Source organism: Rhododendron vialii, chromosome 3a, assembly GCF_030253575.1.
Source record: "Rhododendron vialii isolate Sample 1 chromosome 3a, ASM3025357v1".
NCBI classification, from domain to species: domain Eukaryota; kingdom Viridiplantae; phylum Streptophyta; class Magnoliopsida; order Ericales; family Ericaceae; genus Rhododendron; species Rhododendron vialii.
Genome location: NC_080559.1, coordinates 35,654,521 through 35,664,819, shown reverse-complemented (window position 1 = coordinate 35,664,819; position 10,299 = coordinate 35,654,521). Strand labels below are relative to the sequence as shown.

The 10,299-nt window shown below is 42.2% G+C and overlaps 1 pseudogene; it reads right to left on the bottom strand.

Moving 5' to 3' along the window:
• Positions 1–645: 645 nt before the first annotated feature.
• On the bottom strand, positions 646–9,734 carry LOC131320910 (DExH-box ATP-dependent RNA helicase DExH12-like; annotated as a pseudogene).
• Between the last annotated feature and the right edge of the window lie 565 nt (positions 9,735–10,299).

Here is a 10,299-nt window from a genome sequence, read left to right as displayed (position 1 = left end):
CAACCGAAACTTTCTCATTCATCCTTGAAGTTCCAAGTCATATGAACCTCAATTGCATAAAACATCAGATGAAAGAATGGGTCAAAGCTATTGACTTCATAAAAAACATAGGCCCGAAAACGACTTCCTTCAGAAGCCAAATGTCAAACACGTGGGAGGCAAGGCCGCAAGGCATATACTTTGCATCAATTTCTAAAACCGTAGGCCATATGAAATCAAAACCAGAAAAGCTATTAGAATGTACGGCAATAGAAATTGAATTAGATGCAACAACCACCCATTGTACCTTAGATTGTTCCTCACATTCCTGGCTGCAAAATACGACACTCTGTTTCTAAGACTTCTGAGGCACAAATAGCAAACACACCTCCGATCGCCCGAGTCACGAACACACCTCTACTGGCTGACTCAGTGATTAAAACTCAGGTCGGTCGGTGATGAAGTCGCTACGATGAGCATGATGTCTTCTGCTTTTAACAGACAGTATTGAGCATACCCAGACCAGACATGAGTCTCTCATTGGGCCCAAACTGCTGAGGGACAAAACAGTTATGTCACTTACAATTTGCCTATATATTACTTTGATGACAGGAAAACTACCTTCACTAGAGTTGAAACAAAAATTAAAAGCAAAAACATGGAAAATGAGAGCAGCAAATGTAATATTAAGCTGAACATCAAGAATTGAGAGTTAACATAAGTGGGGTACATAAAAAGATCTCTCCACCGTTTTAAGGAGACGACTCAAAACGGTACATAACAGGTCAACCTAAGTCTAGCAAATAGCAATAACAGTAATAATATGCTAGCAAATATATAACAGGACAACAGCAAAAGTAATAAATCCAATGACCATGCCAAAAGTGCAGTCGCCCAAAAGAAGTTCAGTATACAAAGCATACTCTAATTCTCTTCAACTGTCACCTTCATGAGCGGCTTCTTTGACATCAACAGCAAAGCTATATTCCTGGTCACAACCCATGTAAGAATCGCACATAAAGTAGAGAGTATACGTCTTCTTTCCAGCTTCTCCAGGAGCAGCGAAATCAAGCTTGACTTTGGCTTTTCTCTGCAAGGAAACTCTCTTGATGGCAAGCAACTGGTTACTTTTGGTATCACCAACCACAAGCCACCATCCTTCTTCTTTGGTATTGGGATACCAGGGGGGAATCAACACGCTCCACCTCTGTCTTGCCCTCGAGATCCCTTTCAAGAGTAACCTGTAAACTGGCATCCTCCCTAGCGGTCTAGCCCTCACATTGTCACCATCAACAACATCATAGGTCAGATCAATATTTGGGAAACGGTTACAAGACCGTGCAATATCCATCAACTGTGAATCAGGCATTTGCAACAGCTCTCGCCTTTCATCATCCTCCATCTCTGCCAAATCAAACACGGTCTCTATACTCTTCCCAGGGTTCTCTTGACATTTCTTTGCCAATTCTTTCATGAAATGTGGAAGTTGCAAAAGCATAGAATCCCTCTTCCACATGCCATGTGTCACCAACTGGCCAACTTCCATAGCGAGAAGTGCTAAACCAAGCCACCCATTGCTGGAAATGACATCAACAATAGCTTGGAGCAGTCTACTTGCAGAAAGGAGCACCTCTCGCTGATCAGAAACTAGATTCCCACCAACCACGTGCCTCGAAAAATGAGCTTGTAGCAGAGCATTAGCCTTCACATGGGGGTCCGTGCATTTGGAATTATCACAGGCAAACCTTTGGTGATTAATCAGCTTCCAAATCAACTCTTCTTCTCCAGGACGTATTGGCAGTAGTGCATACTCTGAAGCAGAAGCCAAAATCTCTAGAAGACCCTTCATCTCTGTTTTTGGGGTCAAAGATGAACTAAAACGTTCTATTGTGGTGTAACTGACATAGTAGTATGATGCTATCATGCCAAGGTTCAAAGGAGAGAGTTTCACATCATCCTCAATAGCAACACATTTGCTCGCTTCGAGATCATTGAGTGTGTTCTTGACGAGCTCTGAAAGGTGGTCAGAGAGATGCCTGTGGCTAACTCCCTGAAGATTATAGTAGTTTGGATTCTGAGTAAGCCTCCTATACATAAACGTCCAAGTCAGATAGTCCACAGCATCCTGCTTGTTCTCAATGACTCTAACAACAATCTCTGCATTCAAATTATCATGCAGGAAATGTTGTAAATGGATTTCGACTGGGAGTGCTTCGTACAAGAACTTCTTGTAGTATTCTTTACGTGGTGCATGGCAAAGGATGACACACTTGCCAGAGTTATCCACAAGAGGTCGACTGGCATGGCCCATCATCTGTAGCAGATCAGTGACTGGGAAATCAGTATGAGCATTTTCCCACCCATCATAATACTGTGTCCCCATAACTACCACCAAGTGCGCTGACAATGCACTCCCCAACACATTGAACTGCTCATTACACAAACTTGGATCCATCCAGTTTCAAAGAGCCTCTTCACAATGTCTTGATCTGTACTAGTTAAGCCCTCGTGCAAATAGCCCACACCATATCGTCGTGTCTCACTCAACATTGGTTCCTTAATCCTGGAAAGGAAAGGTTCCAGCTTTTCTGCAGACTGTAGTAAGAACATTGGCTTTTCCCCACTGTCAACACTTGAGTACATCATAAGGTCAACAACAGTATATCGTGCATGCTTCCTTGTAGGAACAAACACAATGGCAGGTTTCCCAATCTTGGCATGTTGGACAATTGCAGTATACGTTGGCTTTGTCATTGCTTGCATCCTTGCTTCAAAATTAGCTATATCAATGCCCTGAATTTGTATTTCCAAGGGTACAGGACGGACACCAGAAGGAAAATTGAAAAGGCCATAAGAGGTAGCTCCAATCCATTCACCCAGATCCTTGGCATTTGCAAGGGAAGTAGAAAGGGCCGCAACGCGGGTCTTGTTCTCGACCTGGCTTGCTATATACCTCATCCTAGACACAATAACCTCCACAACAGAGCCGCCATGACCACCAATCAAATGGAGTTCATCAATGATGAATAGTGTAACCTGCTGAATATGCTTCCGCTGTTTCCAATGACGTGATAAATCATCCCACTTCTCAGGAGTACTCTCTCAAGCAGTTTTAGATCTGTTGCTGTTTCCCCAGTTAATTCTACCACTTTCATCCCTAGACCCTCCCCAAACTTGCTCTTCCATTCGTTATACCACCCCTTAGCAAGAGCTTCAATAGGAGCTACGTAAAGAACACGCATCACGCTCTCAGGTCCCTTCTGATGATTCCTCAATATAGCAAACTCTGCGCATATTGTTTTCCCACTCCCAGTTGGTGCAGCAACTAAAACATTGTCATCCGTCGTGTACAAGACAGTGAAAACTTGAGTTTGGACAGGATTGAAGTGCTTAAATTCATGATAAAGAGCTTCATATGATGGATTTCTCAAAGCAGTCACAGGCAATGGTTGCAGGTCCAATAACTCGGTTGGAGGAGGATACTTCTCCGGCAAAATAAGATGCCTGAAAGAGACAGGCAAAACAGACTGCGGCCCAAGCCATCTATCTGACACAAGACGAATGAAATATTGAGGCGGCAGTGGTTCATAGATTGGCACTGTGAAATTCAATGTGTGATCCTCGTCAATATACTGCTTTTTCAACAAGAAAAATTCGTGATGGAGGATAAATTCCCTGTCATTATCCTCAACAATAACCCAAAATGGTTCCACAAACCCATGAACCTTGTCCTCCCACTGAAAGTCTGGAGTGATTGTCAGCTCAACCCTCAACACAGTGCGAGTAAATGGTCGGACATGAGCGGCCAAGTTCAGTTTTGGAAACTGGTGAATAAATTTATAAAGTGTTCTTCCCATCTTAGGTAAATGAATAAGCTCTCCTAGCTCGTGAGAGGAGAGATCATAATACCTTTCCCAGGCGATATCCATCTTCTCCAGCTTCATCAAAATTTCATCCGGAATCCCAGGGAATTGCCGAAGTGGTGTTTGAACACTCCACATGCTCTTGCTAACCATTTTGCACAAGTTCATAGCCTTCTCAGCTAATTGTGCCCATCCTCTTTTCAAGACAATCTCGAAAAGCGCTCTCATGAGTCGTCCAGCACTCTGCAGAAGCAAAAGGACGGAATAATAAATAACATGAATATAAGCTATAGAAATTTAAGCTCGAACTAGGAAAAGCATCCAACAAACTGAAAAAATAAGCAATTTCATCTAACGGGCAAATAATGACAGTCACAAACCTGAGTTATGTAGACCATATCAGATGTCAAAGATAGCCCTTCAAGCTTTAACTGTGAAATATAGGCTTGAAGCAATACATTAATCTTCGCACTAGGCTCTTCCAGGCTTTCCTTGATTGGAATTGGAACACAATCTAACAGTTTTGCTAGTTCCATCTTCTCATCTTGTCTCACTGTTACATACTTGAACTCTTCGCTGAGTGAGAACAACCGACAAAGCTCAATATCACCCATTGTTGGCTTCAAATGCTCATTATATGTGGATATTGTTCCGTGAGTAATATAATAGTAGCTAGCGATGCGACCCAAGTCGGTGACCTGAAAATATCCACTTTTTCTATCATACTTGACGAGGTTACTTTTGTCCAATACTGTTGTTGCGGAATGAATCTGCAAAAATTATTAACCCCGTCAGAAGTCAGAACTTCAAGCCAAAATAATAGAATTAGATGACTACATAAAAAGACATGATATGAGAAGCATGAATCCACACTTTTTGTGGTCTAATAAGTTAAAGAAAAAAAAACACAGATATCATCTTTTTTCCGAGAAATATTCAAAATTTAGGTTCTAGAAGGTGATTAGTGGGTAACATTCCAGTAGAAATTCAAGAGGAGGAAATAAAGATGGCAAGATGCCTATCCAAGACTGCAATCAACTAAAGAGTAAAGACCCACCTCGTCAGCCCTATCTTACCCCTCTCCTGCTCAAGAACTACTCTGAAGTACTATTTGTTCAGCATTTGTCACTAAAAAGATTTAGGCCTCTTCGGTTTACCCTCTACCCCACCATGGGGCTGGTCATAAGACACTTTAACACTCAGAAGACATAACAACGGCCTCCTCCAGTCTCCCAACAGGCTCAACCCCTCCTTCAGTGAAATTTTTCTTATTAGCAAGAATATACTCCAAACGTTGGAATAAGTATTATTACATCCAATATAAATAGCATTATGCAATGGAAACAATAAAAGTAGGGAGGGTTTATCAGGATCAAAAGCTTTCTTTTGAAAGTTTAATCTACCAACTACTATTGTTTCTAATGGCTTCCATATATGAATAGCATTATGCAATGGGAAAAATAAAATTAGGGAGGGTTTATAAGGATCAAAAGCTTTCTTTTGAAAGTTTAATCTACCAACTACTATTATATCTAATGGCTTCCATAACATATTGCATCTTACCTAGAATTTTACTAAACCAAAAAAACAAATTAATAGTCAATAAAAGAGAAATCTTCAGAATAACGGTGGACGGAGGAGGACTTGGTCATTTAATTTTAAAAGTAGCAAAAATCAGAGGAACAAAAAATCATTCAACTCGTACCAGTGGCTAAATTATGACAAAAACATGAGACCATAAGATCAGTTTAAAAGTATGTGCCAATGATTCCACATTGCACTGCATCTACTTTATAATCTCAATCAGTAAGTGCAAATTTTCTCTAGAGATGTCTGGCATGTGCTCAGGAAGGAGGTAAATGCGCACATGCGCGTGAGCCAAGACACAGAGGATTTCAATGCAGAATGTTTTCCAATAAACAATTAATTAAATAACACCGCAAGTACTTTAGTGATCTTTAGGAAACTGCTCTGAATGATTACTTTTCCCTAACACACACCTTTTGATTGTAGGGTAATGGTGTGAAGAGCCTGGAGGATTTTTGTGTGTGTGTGTGTGTGGGGGGGGGGGGTGGGGGGGGGGGGGGGGGGGGGTGGGGGGAGGGAAGAACAGAACCACCATTTTAAGCACTTACATTCCCCTCCAAAATTGGGGGGAAAGAGGGGAACTGAAGTGCTTCTAGTTAACAAATAGCATGTAATTTTAGTATAGCATTCACTTATATGCCTTTTTTGGTTAAATATCAAGATATGGACCTCCCTACCCCTTATTATAATTGTCTAGATAGATGGGTATTTCATCTCCCCTTCCCTCCCCTCACTTCTCCTTCTTCCTCTAACTAGGAGTTCCTTTTACTAGCCCTTCACTCAATCCAGGTGGAGTGTACGAGAACATATACACACACACAAGCACACAGTTGTCATTTAAGTACTTTCAAACATAGCTATCGAGAAAATTGCTCAAAGTTAAAAACTATCTGCCTTTGATTTTCACTTCGCCCTCATTCAGCTCCCATTTCCAACTGTGTCAGCAAGATTACATTGATGACACCTTATAATTTGTCAGTACCTGGGAGGATAATTTAGCTGAGAACTTTAGAATAGGGCGTTATAATATGGTGCTATGTAACTTACGAAATTTACTAAGTTATAACATGTTAACGAGTTTGGCAGATTTCCACCATAGTAAATGAAAATTAAACCAAACATGGAAAATGAACAATCAAGATGCTAACACAAGAAGTTATAACATGAAGGATACTTACGAGATCAGCTCTCCGCTCCTCCAATAATATGTCTCTTGTCAAAGCATCAGGTGCCAAACCATAAAGAGAAGGATTTCGTAGCATGCAAACATACAAATAAGTATAACTGAGCCAATTGCTTGCTTCTCTGGCATTTTGAACAGTCCCAAGAACGATTTCTGCATTTATCTGATCAGCCAATTTTGACACGAACTGACTTTCGATAAGAAGTTGTTGGTTCATTAAAGAGAGATAATACAGGAGTTCACTATGGCCAGTTATAATTATTCCTTCTCCGTGTGAATCATATTGAGGCCTCCCCGCACGCCCCAACATCTGCATAACATCCAGAGGGCTCAACTCAGACCACGCACCCTTTTCAGGATTGTAAATCTGGGTACCTTTGATGATCACAGTGTGAGCAGGCAAATTGACACCCCAAGCTAGAGTTGCTGCGGAAACCAGCACGTGCACATGCCCCTCACCAAAGAGAATCTCAACAAGTTGGTGATCAGCCCTGGCCATTCCTGCGTGATGAATTGCAAAGCCATACGGCAGTAGGTTTTTAAGATCACTGCTCTTTACCAGCTCTGTCTGGCTATGAAGTATTTCACGGCTCACACTATCCCCCTTCACGAATCTTCCAAGAGTGTCATTAGCAAGTGCAGCATCTCGGATCGAATGGGCTGTTTTTGCAGTTTCTTTCCTTGAGTGGACAAAAATCAGAACCTGATGCTTTCCTGCAATATCAATGACCTTTTCATAACAAATATCATTCATCAACTGGAATCTCTGCAAAGGTTTCTTAACTGTGATCCCAATATACTGTTGAGCAAGAGGACAAGGTCTGTACCTATTGTCAAAATGGAAGAGTCCTTTGTTCAAATCAACACGCAGAAACAATGCCACATCCTCGTAGTTAGGTAGTGTAGCAGACAAGCCAACCAGACAAATATGCTCTTTCGTGGTTTCAACCTGCCTAACAGTTCTTGCGACAATACTTTCCAGAACAGGTCCTCTGTTATCATGCAGAAGATGAATCTCATCAACGATAACAAGTTTGACAAGCTGTGAATATGTACGATCACCTGATTTTCGGGTTATGATGTCCCACTTCTCTGGAGTAGCGACAATAATCTGGGTTTCTTCAATTTGTTGACGAGTAAGAGACTGGTCTCCACTTAGCTCCTTCACCTTGACATCATATTGCTGCAGACGGTTAGACAGATTGCCAACCACTTCAGCAACAAGTGCTTTCATCGGTGCCACATAGACTATCTTGTAATTGCTATGGTCAAAAGTCTTATCATCATTCCTATGCAATGCAATCTGCTGGAGTATGGGTAGCATTGCAACATTTGTCTTCCCTGCCCCAGTGGGAGCACAAAGAAGAATATTCTCAGCTGAAAAAAGGGCAGTTTCGTAAACTCTACTTTGAACCCTGTTCAGCTGCGCCATCCCTTTGAAAGCTGGTTGCACCCACTCTGGCATGTCAGATATCTTTATAAGCTCTTCATCAGGAGCAATTGGTTCTGGCTTTAAAGCTGACACATGAACTTCTTGATATCCCTTTCTATGGTTCCTATAAGAACCCAGTGGAAGCTCACACTCTTTGTTCGCCATAAAAAGACCACCTTGGTGAAATGTGATGTTTCCAAGATCAAGCAACTGACGCTGACCCTTCAACCAACCACTGTCTGCAATAATCCCCCTTCGTTCTCGGTCCCCATCAACACCACCACTCTCATCCTTCAATCTACAAGCTTATTCTCTTATGCTTTTCTCCAAGTTCTTTTGCCTCTCTTTAGCAGTTGCCCTGGTGGAATGCAACTGCTCCAAAATTGCAGCGAATTCCGGACCTGAGCCGCCCAACATTTCATCTTCGATTTTCTTCCTCTTATCGTGGTCTTCAGCCCTGGCGAGATGGGTACACCACACAATCTTCAACCTATTCAGCAAAAGATACTTAATGAGGCTGAGCTTATCAAATTGGAGATGCACTAGCAGCTTGGTTTCAACTTCGCGGTCATCGCCGCCCTCAGCTAGAATCGTAACTATCTCTTCTGCTAGCTTCTGGCTCTGTTGCGGATCAATCTGTAGTTCATATGCCTGAGAAATCTTCCTTTGAAGCCAATAAGCATCAATATCTTGCACATTAAAAGAGTCATACCCTCGTTAGCTTCCTGCATCATGTCATCGTCATCAATCCCACCACCCATCTGCATTCCTCCAGCACCACTCCCTTCCATAACATCATCATCATCATCCTCTTCTTCACCCTCATAAACCATATCGAGATCACTCTCCTCTTCGTTCTCCTCAAACTCAACAGCAACACCCACATCTTCGTCATCGAGGGCATCATCATCCCCGTTAGCCACAACAGAACCACCTGCATCACCTCCGTCAAGGTAAAAATAATCAATGATACACCTCCCGATCGAAACAAGATCATCAAGTAACTGATTGGGTATGGGGTTCAACAGTTTCTCAATCTCCTTCTCTTGTCTGGGTGGTTGATAGTCTCATTCTTGAGAACAGCCAATATCACATCTGCCGCACCACAAACTATGTTGAGCGGTTGGCCACCGAATTGCTGTTGAATGACACCAAGCAGAGCCTCGTAAGCTGCCATTGTTTCCTTGGTCTTAGGCTGGTAAACCCCCTCATCAGTACAAGTCAGGACGCTGCTTTCTTCTTGCAGACGCCTTCTCTTATTGCTCTGCTTGGCAGGCGTGGTGGGATCAGAACAAACAAGTGGCTGTTCGCATTCCTTTTTCTTCGTCTTCGATTTCTTCTTAAGCTTCTCGTCGTCCAATTCTGCTGGGGGTGGTTTAGATTTGGAAATACGGTCACCAAACGATTTGGGGTCTATCTTCCCATAGAGGGACTCGGGCTCACCGGTGGGCTCGTGGGTGTCGCGATCGCGATGGCGGGAGTCCGTGGTCAGGACAAGATTTGAGTTGGCTCCATATTCATACTGCTTAAACCGAGCGTGTGCCTCAGCGCCACCACCACCCAGATGCGACATCGCCGCCGAGAATCCCTAAATCAAATCAAGGAAACAGAACAACAACCAAAGTTGAGCGGAATAATAGATACGTATGACAGAACTAGGGTTTTTAGTTTTCGCCGCTTCTCTCCATAGTCCATATAGGGGGTCACTATTCGGTTAGTTACAACTCCAGAGGCGGCAAAATACACCGACTTATTACTTACCTGAGATTTACAATAAAACACATATAGCTCCACAAGTATGACAGAAATACAAAATCTTCCCCCGGAAAAAAATTCATCTCACATTTGACCACGTTGTGAAGCAGGGTGAATTGAAAGGTGAAAACATATATTTCATCCTTTTCTACAGCTACCAAATTTGAACGCCGTATCATTTTTCTTGTTGTGTTCAAACACTAACTTCCACAGATTTAAAAAAAAAAAAAAACACTAATTTTTGCATAGGCTAAACATACCCTATCTTTCTTGTTCATAGCTAGAACTCCATTACCTTAGGCCCCGTTCAGGCGTTCAGTTGCCAGTACAGGAAAGGATGGGAAAATCAACTTTTCCATGATTTTTGTAGTGTTCAGTTGGCAGGAAAGTAGTGGGAAACATGTTTTTAAGTTTTCCTGCAGGAATTACTTTCCTGCAAAAGTGATCCTGCAAAAAACAGAATTTTGCGTCGCGGGAAAAGGAAAATGAGTGAACACTCA